The sequence below is a fragment of the Prunus mume genome, linkage group LG2, assembly GCF_029339155.1.
Source record: "Prunus mume cultivar Tortuosa linkage group LG2, ASM2933915v1, whole genome shotgun sequence".
Taxonomy (NCBI): Eukaryota; Viridiplantae; Streptophyta; class Magnoliopsida; order Rosales; family Rosaceae; genus Prunus; species Prunus mume.
Genome location: NC_142699.1, coordinates 2,520,050 through 2,533,014, shown reverse-complemented (window position 1 = coordinate 2,533,014; position 12,965 = coordinate 2,520,050). Strand labels below are relative to the sequence as shown.

The 12,965-nt window shown below is 48.0% G+C and overlaps 1 long non-coding RNA gene across 1 annotated transcript; it reads left to right on the top strand.

Moving 5' to 3' along the window:
* Nucleotides 1-9,735: 9,735 nt before the first annotated feature.
* On the top strand, nucleotides 9,736-11,598 carry LOC148919417 (uncharacterized). Its single transcript, XR_016124530.1, has 4 exons — nucleotides 9,736-9,857; nucleotides 9,999-10,070; nucleotides 11,076-11,156; nucleotides 11,246-11,598. It is a non-coding gene; the product is annotated as an uncharacterized LOC148919417 (long non-coding RNA).
* The last annotated feature ends 1,367 nt before the right edge of the window (nucleotides 11,599-12,965 follow it).

Genomic DNA, 12,965 nt, shown 5'->3' with positions numbered 1-12,965 from the left:
ACCCGAACCTCATCATCACCTCGACGCACGGTAGACCGAGCTAGCACGCCCGCGCACAACCGCACAAAGACATCAAAGGAGGGCGTCACGTGTTGACGCACATTCCCTAGGCTCGGAGCACCAGGTCACAAGATTTGCGACGGACCAACACTTTTGGCACGCCTGGTGAGACTTGTTAGAAAAAAACTTATGGTGGAAACTAGGGCACAAGCAAAGCTCAAAAACAAAAATCGAAATGACTTCCGAGGCTCCTGAGTCAACCTCACCAATCACATCACCGAGACCGAACACGCGGCCGGAACCTCGACCAGCGGTTCGATAACGGCGGATCGCACGGCCGAGTCCATGGGAGAGCAAGCCGTCGTCGAAGATCTGATGGCGGCAGCCTATAGGATCGAAACATCCTTCATGGCCGCAATGGACAAATTCTCCTCGGAGCTACGGACGCTTTTTGAGAGTATGCGGTGACATCGTCCGCAACGCCTCCCGAGCCGGACGGAGAGGCCAAGAGCGCGAGAGGTTCGAGCCCTCTGCGAGCGGCAGCCTCGGCGTCTCGGCGCGCACCTGCGTCAAATTACGGCCAAGCATTCACCGCCGACAAGCGGTGAGGGCGTCCCGGTCAACATAGGTAAATTCGGACCGACCTACGGCGAGAGCGACGACGCCCACTCCATGCTTTGGCGTGTCATCGGGCAAAGCAGCCCCGCGATCCGCGGTCCAACAACTCGGCCCACCCACACCATGGCTGTCGGACCCATCCCGGCCAAAGCAACTAGACCGCTACTTTGTCACAAAGAATACGATCGAACAATCCGGCCGTTTCACCATTACATACGTCGTTATTGCGTCGGCTCCCATCTTGACGGTTCTACCATTCCAACTACGAGCCATACGAAACCCGATCAAACTGCGGCGCATATCCGGTACCACCCGGCTCGGCAGCAACGGCCGAACCCCGTTCAAGTGGCGGCGGTAAGGCCGCGAGCGAGGGCAACAAGTCCCACGGCTAGTCGCGGCCCATCAAGAGGCACCCCATCGGGGCTCCGATTCCAAAACGTCCGCGAATGATCGAGGACGACTGGCTCGAGGCGCCCGAGCGCCAAGGTATACCAAACCATACCCGCCGAAATTGACCGAACCTCGCTTCCCGAACTACGGTTGCGGAATTCATTCTATTCTCTCGGGATGGGCAGACCTCCTCCATGGAACACATAGGCCGCTTCACGGCCCGGTCGGGAGGCCGATTCGACGCCTGAAGCTCCGTTTATTCGTTCACTCTCCGACCGCTCGGCCTTCTCGTGGTTCATAAACCTTCTGCCGTCGGTGAGGGATTGGTCCGACAAGGAAAGGATATTCCACGAACATTTCTACTGACCAATCGAGAAATAACGGTCGCCGAGCTGGCAAGGATGAGCCAGGCGTCGGACGAATCACCTCGCGACTACCTTCAGTGGTTCAAAAGCGTGTAGGAATTGGTGCCGCACAAACCTACCGGAGAGGAAATTTGTCAAGATAGCCGAAGAAGGGTTGGAATTCGAATCGGAAGAAATTTGGATTGAATTCCGGGACATGCACGACTTGATCAACAAAGTGGACCGATATGCATCCTTGCTGAAAGAAGAGGTGCAGAAGAAGACGACTTCAAAGGACTTACTATCGGAATCCTTTGTCGCTTATGCCAAGGCACAATCCAGCAGAGGCCGAGGCGATGAAGTTGAGATGAGCTCGGCCGAAGCGGCATAGACAAGTCATTTATCGCAAAGGACTTGTCAAGGCCGACAACATGATCGCACCAAGATTCCCGACGACAAATTCGCGACTCAAGAAACAAAGGCCTACACTTTTAATTTAACCGGGGCCGAGGCAATCTTTGACCTGCTATTGTGCGAGAAAAGGTCAAGTTGTACTTCGGCCATAAAATCCCAAAACTTGAGGAGCTTAAAGGAAAGACGTTCGCAAATACCACAGTTCTTGGTCTCACAACACCAACAACTGCGTTGTTCTGCGAGACATCATCCAAAAATTGATAGCGAGAAGAAGCTCCAGTTCCGGAGAAGACGGCCATGCAGTCGACTCTAAGCCCTTCCCTTCACCTGTCATCAACATGGTGAACGCCCGGCTTCGGGCTGAATATAGGGAGGAACGCCGACCGCCAAAGGAAAGGAGCCGTTGGCGGGCGGGACGATCTTTGTGCGATCGATGCACGAGATCGATCGCCCGAGCCGCTAGAGGAAGGCGAAATTGATGACGACCGATCACAAGACATGGTCGTGTTTTCGCCGATTAGGGGCACAAAATCCCGACCTCGGTGGGCTACAAAAGCGGAGCCACCCCTAGGTTGCGAAGACATTCAAACCACCGGTCGTGCGGACGATCGTTGGTATCACACACAACACAGGGCGCGTCAACCGGACACAAACCACCGGAGAATGCAAAGACAGCTCAAGAGCGAATCTGAACACCCGGCCGAGGATCCAAACGCCGAAGAAGATGGCAACCGTAGACGAGCTATCATCCGCGCCAATTGTCCACACGGCAAAGGTTGCAAAGCATCGGCCTCCAGGACATGGCGCCCTAGGAGGGACGAGGATCTTCGCGAAATGGGGATGTTCGGTCGAGTCAAAGGCCGCGGCCTTGGGGAAGACCGACGAGGGTATCATCGGACGTCTACCGCGGAAGGACCCCCCCTTTTTCAGCCAACGGTTTGTCCTTCCTCGGGAATTCCATAAAGACCACTCGGCCATCGACCTATACGGCTGACTCTTGAGAACCGTGAAATCGTGGGCGGCTCTCAAGAACGCTAAAGCGAAGGACTCCTCATTACGGTATCCGACTCGGCCATTAAGGCCGTATACCAAAGCGAACCGAGAGGCCAAGGCAAGAGGGACGCCAGTTACCAACCCGATTAAGGAAGCGGAGGATAAGGCCCTTTCGACGGGAGCGACTTAGAATACCTCCTTGCCAGATTTCTCTGTGACTCGGTGATACTTTCTTGGCCTAACGACCGAGGAGAGTGCCGGGTGAGTCGTCTGAACGACTATCTAATGGCGAGGACACATTGGCGGAAGTTAGGCGAGCCCTCGAGGAAGAGGCCGAGGCCTCGGACCCTCCCGAGACCAAAGAGGCTGCAAAGAACCCGGGGACTGCAAGGCCTACGGCCGAGGGCATGGCAGTCCTTTCTTGGACATGAGGCCGAGGACGACCTCACACCGGGAATCTCCGACGAGGAATATGAGGGGTCCTCGGGATTGTTGAAAAGGAACCCTCGCGGGAGCGGCCGTGAGGCCGAAGATGAAGCTAGTAGGGAGACCCAGAGGAGCCAAAGGAGGTCACCATGAACATGGTCTTGGTGCTACCATCCGAATTTTCGGCCCTAGGAGGCCAGACCGACGGCCTAGATAACGACGTGGCCGAAGAACAGCTTGGTCAAAGGCCAAAAACAAAGGAAGAGTTGTTGGCCGTGACTTTTAACGAGGTAATACCCATAGACGAGGCAAACAAATACCGACACCTCAAGCCATTATATATCTCGGCCCATGTCGAAGGTGTGCCCATATCCAAGGTCTTTGTTGACTGTGGAGCGACGATCAACATCCTTCCCTGTTCGCTAATGAGGAAGCTGGGCAAGACGAGAGGACCTCGTCCCCGATGGACGTGGTCATGAGCAGCTTTGTCGGCGACAAATCTAAAACCATCGGGGTACTGCCGCTAAAAATCACCGTGGCCGATCGGGACGAGAGTCGTGGCTTTTACATGGTCGAATCCGGCATGGACTACAATATCTTGCTCGGCCGTGGATGGATCCATCAGTCCGGTGCATACCGTCCTCCCTCTTCCAACTTTTGTTGTTCGAGATGGCCAGAGGGTATCCATACACCCGGCCGACGAAAAATCCTTTGAAAACAACGCTGTGCAAGCATGAATTTATGGACGACGACGTCGGATGGGTTGTCCTCACCGACCACGATGCGAGCGGCCGACCAACCAGGACAACGGCCCAGAAAATGCTGGAGTTAGGCGCCGAGAATGTTCGGCGGATTTGGCGCGCGAAGTGTTGATCGACCTCACCACCTTTAAATGATATACGAAACCTCTAAGGGAGAGGGAGCGGTCGTAACCGACCGATGGAAAGACTGCTGGAACATTGGACGGGGAATCATTACGGCCGAACTCACCGATCAACCTTATCGAATTCCTCCACGAATTGGATGAGGCGGACACTCTAACCATTGACGATTTGGAGATAGCGCCCGCCGAGATGGAGGATGATTACCCCGAGGTCTAGGACCCATTATTAGAAATAAATGTCGGGACCGAGGCCGAACCACGACCTCTTTTTGTAAGCCAGCTTTTGAATCTTGAGTTAGCGGCCGAAATTATCGGCCTGCTCCATGAATATAAAGACTGTTTTGCTTGGGATTATCATGAGATGCCTGGATTACCAAGAAGTTTGGTCGAGCACGAATTAAAAATTAAGGAGGGGTTTAAGCCTTTCTAATAGCCGCGAGGCGATTCTCGATCGACTTAAGGTTAAAAGGAAATTGAACGGCTTCTTGAAGCTGCTTTATTCGCACGGCTCGATGCGTTGAGTGGCTGGCCAACATTGTACCGATTGAAAAAGACTAGGGCTTTGAGGGTCTGCACCGACTACGAAATCTAAACCTCGCGACCCCCAAGGACGAGTATCCCATGCTCGTGTCCGACCTCCTGGTGGACGGAGCCGCGAAGCACGAGCTCTTATCTTTCATGGACGGCCACGCTGGCTACAACCAAATCTTCATAGCCGAGGAAGATGTCCACAAGACAACGTTCAGATGTCCAGGCGCAATCTGGACTTATGAATGGGTAGTCATGCCATTCGGCCTAAAGAACGTCGGCGCAACGTACCAACGAGCTATGAACCTTATTTTTCAAGACCTAATTGGCCGAACGTTCGAAGTCTACATCGACGACGTTGTTGTGAAATCCTCATCCAAAGCCGACCATGTGGGACATCCCCGACAGGCTTTCAATCGCATGCGGGTACACGGCCTAAAGATGAACCGTAAGAAATGTGCTTTGGGGTCACCGCGGAACTTCTCGGCTTCTGGTCCACCAACAGTCGAGGTAGATAAGAATAAAGCCACGGCCATCATGACGGCACCCCCGCCAAGGACCAAAAGGAACTTCAGTCTTTCTTAGGTAAGGTCAACTTTTTAAGGCGGTTCATATCCAATTTGGCGGGAAAGATCCGGCCCTTGGCTCCTTGCTCAAACCGAAAGACAAGCGGTTCGTGTGGGGGCAGAACATCAAGCGGCCCTCGACGACATCAAGCAATATTTATCTCAACCACCAATCCTTATGCCGCCAAAAAGAGGGAAACCCTTGAGGCTTTATATTTCGGCTTCAGAGGGCTCTATCGGTTGTCTGCTGGCCCAAAACAACGAATCGGCGAGAGCAAAGTGCATTATCGAGCCGCACCCTCAACATGGCCGAGCTCAACTACTCACCAATCGAGAAATTATGCTTGGCGCTTTATTTCGCGGCTACCAAGTTGCGCCATTATATGCTTCCCTCGGTCGTTCAGATCATCTCCAAGACCGACCTCATCAAATACATGCTTACTCGGCCGATCATACGCGATCAGATCGGGAAATGGGACGATGGCATTGTCCGAATTCACCTTCCAATATGTAGCCCAATCGGTCAAAGGCCGGGCATTGGCGATTTCTTGGCCCACCACCCGGTTCAGGGGCAAGAGGAGGAGTTGGAGGTTGAGATCGGCATGACCCATATGGAGAAAAACTCTGGACCATGTACTTCGATGGCTCCGACGGAGACCAGTCGGGGCGGGTCGTGATCGAATCCCAAGGACAAAGGTGGCAATTTGCGTTCCGGCTTGATTTCAAATGAACCAATAATCAGGCAGAATATGAAGCACTCATCATCGGTCTTGAAATTCTAAAGGAATGCAGGCAACCCGTGTCCTGGTCTCGGTGATTCTCGGCTAGTAATTAACCAGCGACCGGGAATATCGGTGCACGAGCGAAAATTTAACCTTGTACTATGTAACGGCCCTCAATACGGTGACAAATTTTCTAGGATCTCCTTCGTTTACGTGCCACGCGCTGAAAACCATGAGGCCAATGAGATGGCCCGGTAGCGTCAGTGTGAACATTCGAACAGCGACCATGACCGCGTAATAAGAATCGAGAAACGCACCTACGGCTTTGGCGAGCCACGAAAGGATGGCACTACCCCATAGTGAAGTATGGGTCGAGCCCTCCGGCAACCACGAAAGGACTACTTGCTTCCGAGCTCGATGTTATTTAATTTATCAGAATGAGCTGTACCGAAAAGGATCGGACGGTTTATTGCTCCTATGCCCAGCGCCGAAGATATCAAGGTTATCATTGCGAATCCCACAAAGGATTTGCGGCGCTCACCAATCCGGCGTCAAGATGAGATGGTTGGTCCGGAGGTACGGCTATTATTGGCAGACCATTTTAAAGAACTGCATAGAATATGCGAAGGATGCATCAAGTGTCAAATCTACGGCCCCATACAAAGGGTACCGCCGACGCCCTCCACCCGATTACTAAACCTTGGCGTTCAGGATGGGCCGTGGATATCATCGGCAAAATCCACTCGTCGCGTCCAACCAGACGCTGGGTTTTAGTAGCAAGCGACTATTTCACTAAATGGGTCGAGGCGGAGTCCTATCGGTCCATTTCTAGCACGCGGTGGTGATTCTTGAAAATCACATCGTCCACAGATTGGTATACCCGAAACCATCACGGCCGATAACGGCCCGGTATTCGTGATCAGCCGAGACTTGAGAATACACCGAAAGGATGGGGATCAAATTGGTCCACTCGACGCCCTACTACCCACAGGCTAACGGACAGGCCGAGGTAAGCAACAAGGTAATCAAGGGTATCCTCGAGAAGATGATTGGGGAAAAACCTAGGGCGTGGCACGACTTACTCCCTGAGGCCCTCTGGGCTTACCGAGTCTCGAAACGATCGGCTACTAGCACATCCCCCTATGCCTTAACCTACGGTCATGATGCCATCGTTCCGATAGAGCTAAAGGTTCGGTCTCTCCCTGTGACCGAGCGACCCGGACGGAGGAGAAGGACTATGCACAGGCCATGGCTCGAGTCGAAGATTTGGAGCAATCCGGGCTCGCGCCTATAACCTAACGCAGCACAAAAGCGAGTCAACTGCGAGGTCCTACAACAAAAAGGTGAAGCAAGGACTTTCGCCGAAGGCGCTTGGTGTGGCGTGTCGTACTTCCTATCGGAACTAAGGACCCTCGGTTCGGCAAATTCTCACCCAATTGGAAAGGGCCGTTTATTATCGATCAGATCCTTGGCCGAGCCGCATTTGATTAAGAGATAGGGTGGGAATCGCACAACTTGCCAATAAACGGCCAATATTTGAAGAAATATGCCCCGTCATTATGGGAGACGGCCGAGAATGGGTTATGAGGTTTTGCAATCGGCAAAGATAAAAGAAAAAAAAAACCACACATTCGGTCAGAAGAAAAAAGAGTTGTACTTCATTTAGATTGAAAGAACGGAGGCACGGTTACAAAAAGAATGGCCGGTTGTGGCCGAAAGGAACATATAAGCATACATATGCAAAAAGTGAAATACATCCTAAATCTATTAACGGCCGCTTCTTGACCCTTTTTGCTCGAACAGGCGGATGATTCTTCCCTAAGCGGTCCTTCCACCACCTACGGTTTAACTAGCCGCGACCGAAGGTAGAGCCGTCACTCTGGACACGGGTAAGACCGGGTCACAACCAAGGCCGTCATTCCGGACACGGCCGGGCCGCCACTCGGGACATGGGTGCAGCCGGCTAAAATCAGGGTCGTCTCTCGAACCATGAGTGCGGACGCCACTCTGGACATGGGCAAGACCGGGTCACAATCAAGGCCATCATTCCGGACACGGCCGGGGCCGTCACTCGGGACACGGTGCAGCCGACCAAAATCGGTCGTCACCCGGTCATAGATGCAACCAAGATGCTAGGCCAAGCGGACATGGCCGAGTTGGAATCGTCATACCAGGCCCTTCCATCTTCATCGATCACATTGCGGTCTCTCCGCAGCCTCATACGAAGGAAGATCATTCTCCCCCAGGGCCGGGAAGGAATCTCGGCCACACCACGGCTTTGGCCCACGTCGACGTTCGAGAACGAATGATAGTTGTTGGACAGCAGGAGGGAGACAACCATTTGGGTCATGCCATGACACAGGGGTCCGTGGATATGGCTCAGCCTTGGTTCTAAAGAAGCTACAACGGGGAGACCACTGAAGCAGGTTGGAATGAAGGAGAAGGAGTAAAGAGAAATGAAGAGGGCCAGGTTTTATATTGACACGAGTATGAAACGAAAGGGCACGTGGCTTCGAAACCGTCGTTCCATTTAACGAGACAAGCGGCGGTTTGCGCGATGATGGCTGCGAGGCGTGCTTGCGCATTTAATCGTCGATTGACCTTCGCATTTAAGACCCCAAGCGTCGATCACTTGGGAAGGCGGAGAGTCCATCCTTGAATCCATTCGGCCTCTGCCCAAGCCGTGACCAAGAATCCGAGGATGTGGGGCAATGTTTGTGCCTAATAAATCACGATCGTCGAAGGACCTCTTCTCGGCCGTAGCACCTGTTCATGGATCAAACGCCACGTTTCGTCAAACATTTAGCCTTTTTGAAAGCAGAAGAAAAATACGGGCGGGATCTTCTCGACCTCACAACCACGACATTATGGGCCGAGGCCGAGGTCCATGAGAGACACGGCCAAAGATACTATGGTCAAATCGCCACGTGGCCTCAGGGTCCCACGCCCCATTTAATGAAGTAGTGCCTCTGACCGCCACAGCAAAACCACTGGGTGCAAGAAGCATTTAATGCACGAGGGCAGAAGGGAAGTGATTGAAGTCAGGATTTGGTAACAAGAATCAAAGTGGTTAAGCGCAAACATTCTCATAATGCATTCTCACAGCTTGAGGTCAGATCACCAACCACTGGACCAGAGCATTAAATCGTTCCCACGACCAAGAGTGCGGAGCCCACGATCAGGGCGTGGCGAGATTTGCCGAGATTTATGGGGGTCACACCACCATGCTTCACGATCCTAAATGCCGATTTGACTACCCACTTGCCCCGATCAAACTCCACCATGCAGATATTTTCAAGCCATCAGGCAGATCTTTTTTCAGCCTCAATTGGCCTTCCAGGACTCCTCCTATAAATACTAAGCTCAAGACCACGTTCAAGGGGTTCAAACACCAAACCAAAAGCCTCCCACGGAGCAACTTATATTTTCTGTAATGCACTTTCAATACCTTTATTTTATTTCTTAGGAGTAGTGGTAGACTGTAAGGAAAATCCATTCATCAATATATCATACGACCCTTGATATTCAAGGCGCCGGAGCACCACCTCTGTTATCGCCTCACTCACCCCATATATCATACGACCGTCGCTCTTTGAGCAACGCGCGAATTTTAAAGTTTCCTTTAAATATATTTCAGTTGATTTTGTTCTATTATATGGGGTAACTTTAAGTGCATTTGGATCAGTGTTCTTTGTTTTACTTCAGAATTATGACTGGGAATGCCTAATTATGATATTTTCTATGATCAGTCCAAACTTCTTTTTTTCCAGCATTCATTGCCATTTCATTATGGTTCTTGTTAGGGTTGTTCAAAGAAATTTTGGATAAATCTGTCTTTTCGTGTTCTATTACTATTATTTCTAATTTTAAAGCTTATTTGTGTCCCTTGTTTCAGGTGCATCACACATTTACTACTGCTGGTTCTGATGGTTCTTTCAATTTTTGGGATAAGGATAGCAAACAGAGACTGAAGGTTTCTCCCACATCTATTTTCTATTTCTTTTGTCTTTGTATTATGTGCTTCTCCAACTCTCTTGTTTATATGTTCGGTCTATGGCTAATCCTATGTTATATGCATATAGGTGTCTAATACAACTTTTTTCTGATTTTTCAGGCAATGTCAAGGTGCAATCAACCTATACCTTGCAGTACATTCAACAATGATGGTTCCATATTTGCATATGCGGTAATTCTCTTTCTTCATGATTGCACAACCAATATGAAGACTCTCTCTCTCTCTCTCTCTCTCTCTCTCTCTCTCTCTCTCTCTCTCTGTATTCACGCGCACCACCTGCGCACATAAATTCACAGCACTAACTCATACCAAGGCAGACTAATCTATAGCAGTGTTTTCACAACACACTCGCACATACCACCTTGCGTCATGACTTCATTGATCTATAAGAATATTCTGAGGGCTCTCTCATACACTTTGTGCTTAAATTTCCACTAAATTAGTGTCATGCTCTACTTAAGATCATTCTCGACTGTTAATATTATTGATTCATGTGACTGAGTCATTGTGTAATGTAAATTTAGAAAAAGGGAAATACCATCCTAACTTTTCTGGGTTTCCTCTTTCAAATCTGGGGTCGGAAATGACTGGTAGTTGTGTACATGCATACAATTCATGTTCTTCAACTGGTTTAAAGTGGTAGAAGTAGTTATGTTAGATTACATTTTTGGAAACAGAGTATGGCCAGCTAAACCTTTATCAGGAGAGGTCATTGAACTGTACACTATTATGGCCACAACTATATTATGACTTTATAGTAAACCATCCTTGAATATTTAGATTGTCATTGTGCGAAAAATTTCAGGCAATGCTTTTTGTGGATGTATTTTTATATTAGTTACTGTGATGATGATCAACCTTTCTGTAATCTCAATTTGTACCTCCAATGAACCTTAGCTCTATACTCTTGCTTGCCTTTAACTTTTGTTTCTTTTTTCTCTTGTCGTGTGCCATTGTACAATGATGTTTCTTTGTGTACACAAGTGACTAATGGTGGTCTATGGTTACAATCTCTTAGAGTAATTAAATTCCTCGCATTACACCTTGGTTATCCTTTCTGTACAAGCAAATATGACTTGAAAACTGATTGCACAAGACTCAAACGAACTCTCCACATATTTTCTTCTCATAATTTAAATATTATATTGAAGATGTTTCCTGAACTTTTGTTTGCAGGTTTGCTATGATTGGAGCAAGGGTGCAGAAAATCATAATCCAGCTACCGCAAAGAACTACATTTTCCTCCATTTGCCACAGGTATATTCAGACAATACATTTCAACAATTTTGTTCATGATGGCCTGAAAATACTCAAGACTGGACGTTTATATTTTTCTTTGTTTTCAGGAAGCCGAGGTTAAAAGCAAACCACGAGTTAACACTGGTGGAAAAAGGTGAAGCTGGTCGACCCGCCATGTCGGTTATGAGCTATTTCTGTATATGCAAGTTGTTAGTTACCAACGTATGAGCAAGGCTAGCCCCTCTGACAGACGTTTAGACAGGAATTTTTTTTTCCGGTCAGACACAGGAGGGTTCCTCTAGTCCTTTTTTTGAGTTTCCATTCCTCGTGAAGCTGCTCCCATCAGTTTGTTCTTAGACTAGGTTGTGCTGCAAATATTCCTTTCCTGGAGCTACAATGATATGACTGGATCTTGTTCTTTTGTTCCGAGAATTCAAAACCTTAAAAAGTTTTGGCTAAATTTCAGTCCTTTGATGTTTGTGCTTATTCTAATGCGACCTTACAGGTTCTAACATAGACATTTACCTCTACTACTACCGTTAGGTTCCTTTAGTTGAATTGCTAGTGCAGGGTCAAAATTCGCAAAATCATTATATATAAAAACTAAATTATTATAAACTAAAATTTAAGTACTATGAAGGATTGTAAGCTCGTACTGTTTAGTCTTTAACATAATTGTTCATTGTTAGCCCCTGCATGATAAAAAGGCCAAAATCTAACTCATATAATTTCATAAATGTAAATTTTTATAAAAACTTTCTGATATAGCATAAAATCTTCTTAAATATACACAACTACCCTCAAAATTAAAACTCACATAAACCTAAAAGTCATGGATGCTTTGCTCAAGTGTTGTGATGTTGTTGATCCCTACCATCTTGAGAGGGTTCTTAGACAAATAAATTCATACTTGGATATAATGATCATCATCAACAAAATCAATTGTGTTTGGACAACTTAATAATCAATTGTTGAATCTGTGTTCATCTAGTAAATTCTTTTGTTATATTTCAGATCCCAGTATTGTATATTATCGTGATAGTTGAAACATTCATTGCATTCCTATCTTTTAGGGTGACCAAAATATACGAGTTTCACCAAACTCTTAGACATGTCCACCAACAAAGCATTCTTCTCTTCAGAAAGTGCAATTAATGACCTCCAAGATACTCCAGTAGCATGGCTGTATTTCACAAACCACCTCTAACTTCCAATCATCCCTATCACCAATATTGACACCCTTTAACAAGAATGGGCATCCACATTTCATGTTACCAGTGTTCCTCCAATGCTTTTTCATATTACCATTTGCATCTAACCTTGCACCATTTGTCTCATATTTACCTTTTCTCTTACAAGCCAGTGTTACTCGAGGTCTCTTCAACCTCTTGCCCTTAACTCCATAATTAGACCTTCTAATAACAATTACGATATTATTCATCTTTCCTTGTGCACGATCCCATCTAAATAATGCCCTTTGAATATCTACACATAACACTCATGTGATTTGAAATTAAAATTTGAAATGTAATGTCACGTTAATGATACTAAAACTGGTTAAGACAATACGCATGGGCTTAACCAAGTTGGCTAAAACGGATGTGCTCCCACTCTGCACCCGAGATCAAATCCCCTCCCTTAGATTATCGCTTGCATATTTAAAAAAACAAGATTTTAGACCCAAAAAAAATTACTAAAAATGATTACCTCGTAAGCTATGAATTGATCACTGTAGTCCATTACACATTCTAGTCCAATATTTTTGCTTTCAACAGCAGCGTCACCTTCTTTTTGTTAATTCAATAGGAAAAAGGAAAAATATATTGC